A 10,783-nucleotide genomic window follows, 5' to 3' on the forward strand; every position below is an offset into this window, starting at 1 on the left:
TGAGTGCTAAAACTTGGAAAGCATAAACTTAATATTTTAGTTTGAGGGAATTGCAATTGTTATGATCTCACCGGCTTGTTTATCATATAAATCGTCTCTCACATGCATCAACATACATTCACATGCATCAACATACATACAAACAAAATGAAACAGTTATGGCCCCTAGCGCAATTGTTCTCTCAAGCCAATGAGAGAACCTAAGCTAACCTACAACGATCTAAGCTTCTCCAAGCAAGATCTTCAAGGTTGTCCTCCTTTAATATTGAATTCTTCTCTAAGCTTCTCCAAGCAAGATCTTCAAGATTGTCCTCTTTTGATATTGAAATCTTCTCTTTCTCCATAACATTGTCTTCTTCTCTTTCTTCATAACATTACATTCCAGAAGACACTCGTTTTACATACGAGGGTTTGAGATGAGAAAAGAAGTTACATTAAGAGATCAAAAGGAGAGGCACGACACGCGGGTCGTATTTAAAAACCCAAAACAAAATAAAGGACAACTAAGGCCATAACTGATCACCACAAGGCAATAATAATAAACACATTGTTATTATTAAATTTTAATTCCTTTAATTAATTAAAACCAAATTAAATTTCGGCGACCGACCACACTACGCAGAGTCAGCCGGGGAATGGACATTGTTTTGTATGAACACAACCCTTGCGTAGTCACAAAACAGGAACCCCGAGAATTCTGACCTTGTGAGTGTGACGACCGTCACAGGCATGTTACGCCCGTCACAGGGCCAAAACAGAAATGCCTAGTTTTCTGGACTTGTGAATGTGACGACCGTCACAAAGCACGTGACGACCGTCACGCCCTTGTTACGACCGTCATGGGTCTGTTACGAACGTCACGCGTCTTGTTTGTTACGCCTGTTGCGCTCGTCACACGAGCTTTACGCGGCCAAACTAATAGGGCTTTGAAACAGTCTACGGACCTCTTCCAAAAAGCCCTAAATTCACAACTCCTTGACGGCACAACCCTTGCGCCGTCACCAACCCTAATGCGCCAATTTCAGACCGTCAAACACACCTCGATTGTTGATTCAGTATGATTGATCAACAGGTCATTGCTTCACCATACTAATGTCGGATTCCGAAGCAAATGACCATTGATCGCTCAAAGGAAAACAATCATTTAGTGTTCGAATGAACGAAACAGAAACAGTATATCACATATACCGTATTTTGCATTAGGATTACTTATATCATATATAAGTTGATCGGTCTCAATTGCGTAACCTATGGACGATCGATGTATCGCTGCTTCACCATACTAATGTCGGATTCCGAAGCATAGTCAACATCAATCATCCAACTCGTACACTCATGATGCCAAATTTAATTACTCGTTTAATTAATTGATTCATTCTGTCTTTTAATCATATTAATACAGAAAATAAACAGCTACCCGAGTCATGGTTTCGTAAGTGGCTCTGATACCACTAAAGGAGAATTGCGACCCAAAGCGCAGCGGAAATTAAAAAATTTCTCCTTTAGAGATCCTTACGAATGGTCATGATCAGTGATAGAATATTTACCTCTTGTGACGGTTGAAACCTTTGGTGCAGATCTCTTGTGACGATCAAAACCTTTGATGCAAATCCACGAAGCGATCACGAACGTTGAACGATGACAACGTCTCTACTCAGTCCACACGAACGGGTTCCTTCAATCTCAGTGCTAGCTGGTACGAATGAAGGCTTTGAGTGAGAGAGAGAGAGTGATAGAAAACGAAAATAATGCAACCGCAAATTTTTGCTTCTGCACAAGGGTTCTATTTATAGAACCACTTGTGTGGGCTTCAAGCTAAAAGCCCACTTAAGTGTATTTTGGCCCATATCTTATAATATGCCCAAAATCACTTAAGCTCATGGTACCTTACCATATTTCGTATTCTACTCAAGTACATCGTACCTTACGATGCTCTATAACTCACTTAAGGGCATCGTACCTTACGGTATTCCTTAGTTACTCTATCTCTCATCAATCCGTCCTTTGTGTGTGACCCTGTAGGTTTTCGTGACGTTGGCAATTATATTAAATTACGCATTTAACATAATAAACAGTGAGCGGTATCTAGCAACACATCACTGCTACCCAAGACACGAAAATGTCATATGATCTGACAATTCCTTATGTGATAATACTTATGTGTATAATTACCCTTTTGCCCTTATGTCTATATTGAACACAAGGCATAGACCGTGTCATCCTTGTTCAGTTCAATATTGGGCTCATAGACATTTATCCTGTTACGCAGGATGGGCAAATTCCATCTAGGACACTCATGTCCCTCAGCATGCTTTGTGGAGTACCCATTAACTGTCTTTATGGTTATCCAGTTACGGACAACGTTGGATCAGCAATAAAGCACTCGACTCTACATCTAGGATCCATAGTGGTTTCAGGTCGAAGAGTGGAATACACTATTATCACCATGAGAATAACTTATGACACCTTGCATAACTTTCTATATAGTATTCTCATAGCGGGTCAATCCGGTATAAGTATTACTCCTAATATTCATACCTATGTTTAAGACTTGATAACTCTTTATCCATGATCCATGAGATGTGATCATCAGTCTACAAACATAATAGTCTTAATGCTTTAATGTTATCCCACTTCACACTAAAGCTCGACTACGGATACTTTAAGAATAGTGTCCTTATGTTTAATGTGATCTCATGATTAAGTCATACTTGATACATTAAACAGACTAGCTATTCTAGGGACTTTATTAAACAAACGTAATAAAGAAAAAGCCTTTTATTATTAATAAATAATTCGATACAAGTACCAAAAGTATTGGCCTCTAGGGCTTACACCAACAGTTTTCTCCTAAACTAAATTAAACAATTTGAAATTTGAAATAATCAGACTTAACACCGGTCTTATTAGATAATAGCGTTTCTTATTTGGACTTTGTTGTCTGATATTAGGTTTATTGGTTTTTACTTGTTATGGCCCAATATCTTTTCTATATAGTTTAGGTCTTTACTTTTTTTAACTCATGTGATTCATAATTCAAATATAGTTTATGGCGTCAATTGCCTTTTATCATCATCAATTATCAATTGTAATGTGGTATCAGTATACTATACCCTTTCTTTCACCTTTTCCCATTTCCATCGTCATCTTCTATCCACGCACAAAACAAAGATTCATTGCGTTCATCCCTACTTTCCATGGCTTTCGACGATGAATCAGACGACAAATCCACCGTCGAAGAAATCCCTAAGAAAGATGACAATGATAATTTCAAGAACGATCCCACAGATCTAATCTTGAACCCTAGAAACCCCTTTTATATTCATTCTGATGAGAACCCTAGCGTCACCCTTGTTGCACCACATTTTGATGATAATAATCATCACAACTGGAGTAAATTCATGTGCTGTGCAATGACATCGAAGAATAAAATCCCCTTCATCAATGGCAATATCCCTAAACCAACCTTCTTTGATCCGAATTACAAGCTATGGGATCGTGTCAATAATATGGTACTTTCTTGGATCAATCATACTTTTTCACCTCACATCACACAAAGCACCATTTGCTTCGACTCAACTTTTAACCTTTGGGAAGATCTTTGAGAATGCTTCACCAAAGGTAATCACTTTCGCTTCTCCGATCTTCTTCGTGATTTGCATTCCATTCACACAAAGTGATAGATCTTTGTCAACATACTTCACTAATATCAAGATCCTCTGGGATGAATTATAAGATTTACGACCAACCCCGTTCTTGTTCATGCCCCACACCTTGCACCTGTGATTTGGCCAAAGTCGTTCGCAATTCCAAGCATATGAAGTATGTTTTGTGTTTTTTTAAGGGTTTAAACGATAATTATCATAACATTTTGACACAAATCTTGCTCCTTGGTCTGCTTCCCGACATCATTCGCGTCTATTCGCTTATTACTCAATAACAAGTGGTTGCTCCACCTACTTCTACACTCAACTCAACCATTCTATACACAAACAACACCAGCAATAATAATAACGCTAGAGGTAAAGGTAAAGGAAACTCGAAGAATTCCATGCTATGAACCAATTGTAGCAAAATAAATCATACAGTGGAAACCTGTTATTTCAAACATGGGTTTCCACCTGGATATAGGAACAAGAATGCCAAGTTTTCTTTGGAGTCCAAGACCACACAGACTCAATGAAGGTGTGAAAAACACAAGAAATGGGGGGTTTGAATTTGGTTTTACAAAAACAAAAGCTTTTTACCAACTCAAGAACACCATTTAAAAGTTAATAACAAAGAGATAAAAACACAAGTATTTGTATCCTGGTTCGCTTAAAACTCAAAGCTACTCCAGTCCACCCGCCAAGGTAATTTCGCCTTATACATAATTACTTAATCCACTATAATCAACTGATTACAATAATCACAGAAAATAATCTTTTTTGTCTTCTCAAGGATCCGACTATACCCTAGTCTTCTTAAGGACTCACAAAGAATAACCTTCTTTGTCTTCTCAATGATCCGACTATATCCTAATCTTCTTAAGGAATCAAGCAAACAGTTTGAATAATACTTTGTATGTTACAAGTTGCTTCTACACAAGCAGGTTTTACACAAATGATAAACTATTACTTAAAGAAAAATTGTGTACGAAATTGATAGCTTTTCACAAAGAAACATACTTGTCAAATTGTTGTAGCACGCGACTATTTTCTTCAAGTCTCCAAGTCTCACTTATATAGCATAAGAAAAGAGACCGTTGGAGGGAAAAATGGGAAAAACAAATAGAGCGGTTTTCCTCTATTGGATGGTGAAAGGAGTGATACTGCATATTGTCCTTCACCCACAAATTCAGTGACAAGTGTGATGTATAGTATTGTCATTGCCCACGATATCAGGTAGTGGAAAGAATACTTGATTTGTACTATATACTATTTAATCACACGCCCATTTGATCTTATCTTCAAGTTCATTGACTTCTGATGATAGTTGATGAAGCATGAAATGAAGAAACATAAAGTTGGATTCAGAAACTTCAGAATCTTCAGTCAGAATCTTAACAACGTTATTAGTCTAGCTTGAGATCTTCAGTATCTTCAGAATCTACAATCAGAACCTTGATAACCTCAATGTATGGCTTGAGATCTTCAAAATTTTCATTTAAGTAACACAACTTCAAAAGCTTGCCATTCTTCAGAAGCTTAGTGATCAGAGTCACGTCCAGAAGCACAAACTGAGAGAACGTTGCAACAACAACATAACATCTTCCCAGAAGCTTCTCAGGAGTGAATCAACACAGAAGCAGAAAGATCATTGCAACATCAACTTTGAACATCTTTCAAAACTTCTTATGACTGGCGCATAAGCGGAATTGGAACTTATTGTTCAGAAATTGATGATGTTGCACGTCATATACTCTGAACCGAAACTGTCTGTTAAAGCTACACAATAACAAATCATTAGGATACCAAAATTGTTTTCACACAAATACAACATTGTTATCATCAAAACTCAAGGTATAGATGCATAACCAAATCTTGTTCTAACATTCAAGACAAAGAATGTGTAATTTCTAAAGAGGATTACCAACACTCACTTCTTCTCCTCCAACAATCCCGGAAGGATCATAAGTATTCCAAGACTAATAAAGTTCCTAATCATGACAACCATATAATTTCAGGTATTATCAACACAGGTACTGAATCTCAAATACCCTTTATGTGGATCCTTGATTCTGGGGCGTCTCATCATGGCTGCCCCTATATCAAGTGTTTTTCAGATATCAAAGTCATTGATCCTGCTTATATTCATCTCCCTAATGAGACTCACATCGTTGCTAATTTTTCTGGAGCTGTTATACTTGATCACTCATTTCACCTGCACAACGTTTTTTATATCCATGGGTTTAGGTTTAGCCTAATCTCTATCTCTAAATTATGCCATACATCTAAATATAACATTTCATTCTTATATAAATCCTGTTACATTCAAGACATGTCTACCAAGTGGATGATTGGACATGTGACTCATCATAATAACCTTTTACATCATTCACAAAGTCCCTGTCCATAATTCACCCTACAATTTCACACATCCTAATACTTGTAATTCTGTTAGTTTTAAAGATTCTAATAATGTAGATTCGGCCTTATGGCATCATCACTTAGGACATACCTGTCATACCCCAAAATTTGCCCATTAATATTTTAAGACATTTTTCAGGGCACTCCGACTCATTTTTATGACACTGATCTTAAAGGAGCAAAGGCCCAGCTCATGAATGGCCCAATCCAGAAAATGGCCCAAACTGGCCTGCTCGCTAGGCGAGCAAATCCTTCGCCTAGCGAACGTTCGCTACACGCTCGCCTAGCGAACGTTCGCTACACGCTCGCCTAGCGAAGCTGGCAGATAACAGAAAATTCTGGGCTTCACTCTGAGCCCATTAGGTCACAAAAAAGAGCATTATAAATACCAGCACTTCAGTAATGAAAAGAGGACGAAAAAGGACGAAAGGAGAACCCTAGCAAGCAAACCCTAGCGCTCACAGACGGAAAACCCTGAAGGAAAAGCCGGCGGCAGCAAGGTCACTTCCGCTCAATTCGATCCGATAGGCCAATTCAAGGTTACAATTCGATTACAAACAGGTTGGCATTGCTATTACTACCTTATGTTCTTAATTTGCATATGGTATCATGATTGAATTTATGAAACTATCTTAAGTTTTACATATGAATTTAAGTATGCATGAACATCTGAACGTCTAACCACATAATCTCTGTAATGAATGCTATAAGGTGTGAAGCTTGCTGCCATTATATCGTTATCAAAACCAGGATCCGCAGCCGCTCGCTAGCACATCGCTAAGCGAGCATGCAGCGAGTATTCGCTAAGCCTTCGCTAGGCGAGGCAGCGGCAACCGGGACAGTCGCTGATTTTTCTGTTCTGTCCTTTGCTAACCTGTCATGTTTTTATCATAGCCATGCATTGTCTATCTGACCCTACTGCTGTTCTGGTTTCTTTTGCGGTGCAATCCTTGATTGCATCCTAACTTGGTACTCTAACCCGTTTGCTGAATTTTGTAAAGGTTCGCCTTTCCCAGGAAAAGATTGTTGTCTAGGTCTTCCACTTTATTTGTGGGATACCCTTGTGGAGTTTCACCCTAAAGTACCTAATTAATTTTAATGTATTAATTTTAATGTATTAATTTTAATGTATTAATTTTAATGTGGAGATTCATCCTAATTACCTAATCGATTGTAAAATACGGCCTCTAAATATGTGATCTTGGACCTCTCTTTTGCCTTACGATATTACGGTACCACGGTCATGTCCCGCGAATGTGGGGATACACTTAGCAATGGCCCTTCGATTAAATCATCATAAAATAAATCATGGTCCCTCGGATGTTGCCTTCGAAAATACGATTTTGTCCCTCGATGACCCTTCGGTGTAGCCTACGGTTAAATGATGATCGTCCCTTCGAATGCTAAGGTATCCTTACAACTGTTGCCTTCAATGACCTATCGATGACCCTACAATGATCCTTTAACATCCAAAGGGTAAAATTACTTACTTCTCAATAGTAAGGACAGTTTTACCCTCATAAGGATAGGAAACGTTCATAACGACCTTAGGAAGGTATAACTCTCAATTGCTGGATCATAACCTAAAACATTTCCCACCCCTCACACTTTGCAAATCCTAGAAAATCACCACTTGGTATACATTCGTACTAGAATCATTACCAAGTTACATTTTTCTAAACCGTTTTCAAAAATCAAACGAGATAAATACTTTGTATACATTCATACGAGAATCATTACAAAGTTAAACTCTCTTTTCGAAACATTTTTAAACAATTCACGAACACTTTTCAGACAAAAATATAAGTGATCCAGCAATTAAGAGCCCATGGATAACCATGGATACAAAGGGTGCTAATACCTTCCCTTTGTATAATGTACCTCCCGAACCCAAAATCTATTGAGGTCTTTCCTGTTCTTTTCCACCTTTCCTTATTGGATAAAAGAAAAGTCGGTGGCGACTCTTGCTATCCGCGACATTGCGATAAAAAGCAAAATACCCCAAGTCAGTTCACCGTATGACAATACCTTTACTGAGATTTTACATAATATGGCACAAAATTTTTATATTATCAAATACAATAAGAATTCTCTTTATCACACTTGCCATTTAGCTAAACAATGTAGGCTTCCCTTTCCTATAAGTACTTATATTTAATATCATTGCTTTGATTTAGTGCATATGGATATATTGGGTCCTATATTTGTTCCTTTTTTGGACGACTCCCAATATTTTTTAACTATTGTTTATGATTTCACACGTTATACTTGGACTTTTCTCAGGACTCATAAATTTGAAACTAGAATTCACATTAAAAATTTCATCACTTACTACCAAACTCAATTCTCTTGTAAAATCAAAATCATTAGAAGTGATAATGAAACTGAATTTCTTATGCCATCTTATTACGCATCTCTAGGGATATTACATCAAAGAAGTTGTATTGAAACACCTCAACAAAACTCCACTATTGAGAGAAAACATAAGCATTCACTTAATGTTACTAGATCCCCTATATTCCAAGCTAACTTACCTAAGTGTTTTTGGTCTTTTTCCCTTTGTCATGCAACTTATTTGATCAATGGATTATGCATTCCGACCATCCAAAACAACACTCCTTATGATCTTCTTTTCAAAGCACCCCCATCCTTCACATACCTTAAAACCTTTGGGTGCGTTGCCTATGCTTCCACCATCACAAGACATAGGGACAAACTAGATCCTATAGCCACAAAATACTTATTTTTAGGTTTTCCCATGGGTATTAAAGGATATATCCTTTTTTATCTCAATACTAGATCCATCATTACCTCCAGAAATTGTGTTTTCTATGAAAACATATTTCTCTACACACCTCATCCCACCACTAACAACAATCATGCTCCTATCTGGATACTGACCAATTAACCATTCCATTACTTTTTGACCACCTTACTTCTGTAGACCTTCCCATCAACTTTGACCACATACATGACAACTTTACTCATCGAGATTCCCCTGATTCTCCCACCACCCCTCAACATTCCTTACCTGCCAATAAGCCAATTCAACATACTGATCACACACCTACTTCTAATTTTCATATTTCTCCTAAAATCACTTCTATTAGGAAGTCCACTATACACAAATCTTCCCCTGCATACTTGAATGATTTTATCTGCATTGCATATAACACACCTATTCCTTATGATATTTCAAAATACATTTCATATCATCATATTTCCCATGCATATTATTCTTTCATATCTGCATTATTACTGCATGTGATCCTGCTACTTATAAAGCAAGCTAGTCTTCATCCTCATTGGATCAAGGCTATGAAGGTTGAGATCCAAGCTTTAACAGACAACCACACCTGGAATTTTACCACTTTACCACCAAGTAAGAAAGCTATAGGTTGTAAATGGGTCTATAAAACCAAATTCAATTCAAATGGCATAATAGAAAGACATAAAGCAAGGTTAGTTGCTCAAGGCTTCAACTAAATTCAAGGTATTTATTTTTTTGATATAATTTCTCCTGTTGCAAAGCTCACAACTGTAATATTACTTTTGGCCCTTGCCTCTTCTTTAAACTTATATGTTCATCAACTTGATGTGCATAATGGTTTTCTTCATGGATATTTGGATGAGGAAGTGTACATGTCTTTACCCAAAGGTATTTCATCTTCTTACCCAAACCAAGTATACAAACTTCTCAAATCTATTTATGGATTAAAGCAATCAAGTAGACAATGGTTTGAAAAATTATACAATGTTTTACTCACCAATAACTTCAAACAATGCTCTTCTGATCACTCCCTATTCATACACCAGTCTAAGGAACACTTTACTGTATTGCTGATATATGTTGATGATCTTATCATTGTAGGAAATAATTTGGACATTATCAACAAAATAAAGTATACACTACAACATCATTTTCATATCAAGGATCTTGGCACATTGAAATATTTCTTAGGCTTGGAAGTGGCAAGAAGTAACTATGGAATTAATATTTGTCAAAAAAAAAATACACCCTTGATCTCCTTTCAAATGCTGGCTTACTGGGTTGTAAACCTGCCACAAATCCCACGGTTCTAGACACCAGATTAAAGACAACCGATGGTATTCCTTTACAAGATCCTACTAAGTACAAAAGGCTTATTGGACAACTTATTTATTTACTCAACACCAAGCCTGGAATCTCTATTCAGTTCAACAACTCAGTCAACCTATAAGTCATCCCACCGATCTTCACTATAATTTAACTCAACTCTTCGAGTGCTACGCTTTCTCAAGTCTTCTTCAGACCAAGGTTTATTCTTTCTAAGTAATTCTTCTCTGCAACTTAAATCCTTCTCATATTCAGATTGGGCAACCTGTCCGGAAACACGCAAATCCATCACACGTTTCTGCATTTATCTAGGAGATTCACTTATATATTGGAAATCTAAAAAGCAACCAACCGTGTCTTGTAACTCTACCGAAGCAGAATACAGATCCATGGTAGCCACAGTTTGTGAACTCCAATGGTTAACCAGCATTCTCAAAGAACTTCATATATCTTTCAATCAACATGCCCTCTTATATTGTGACAATGCTTCTGCCATACATATTGCAAGTGATTCGTCCTTCCATGAGCGCACAAACCATATTGATTTAGGATGTCTTCTGGTGTGCAAAAAGCTTCAGCATGGTCTCATTCATCTCCTTCATGTCTCTTCTTCACAGCA

The sequence above is a fragment of the Lathyrus oleraceus genome, chromosome 2 (genome assembly GCF_024323335.1).
Source record: "Lathyrus oleraceus cultivar Zhongwan6 chromosome 2, CAAS_Psat_ZW6_1.0, whole genome shotgun sequence".
In the NCBI taxonomy this organism is placed as follows: Eukaryota; Viridiplantae; Streptophyta; class Magnoliopsida; order Fabales; family Fabaceae; genus Lathyrus; species Lathyrus oleraceus.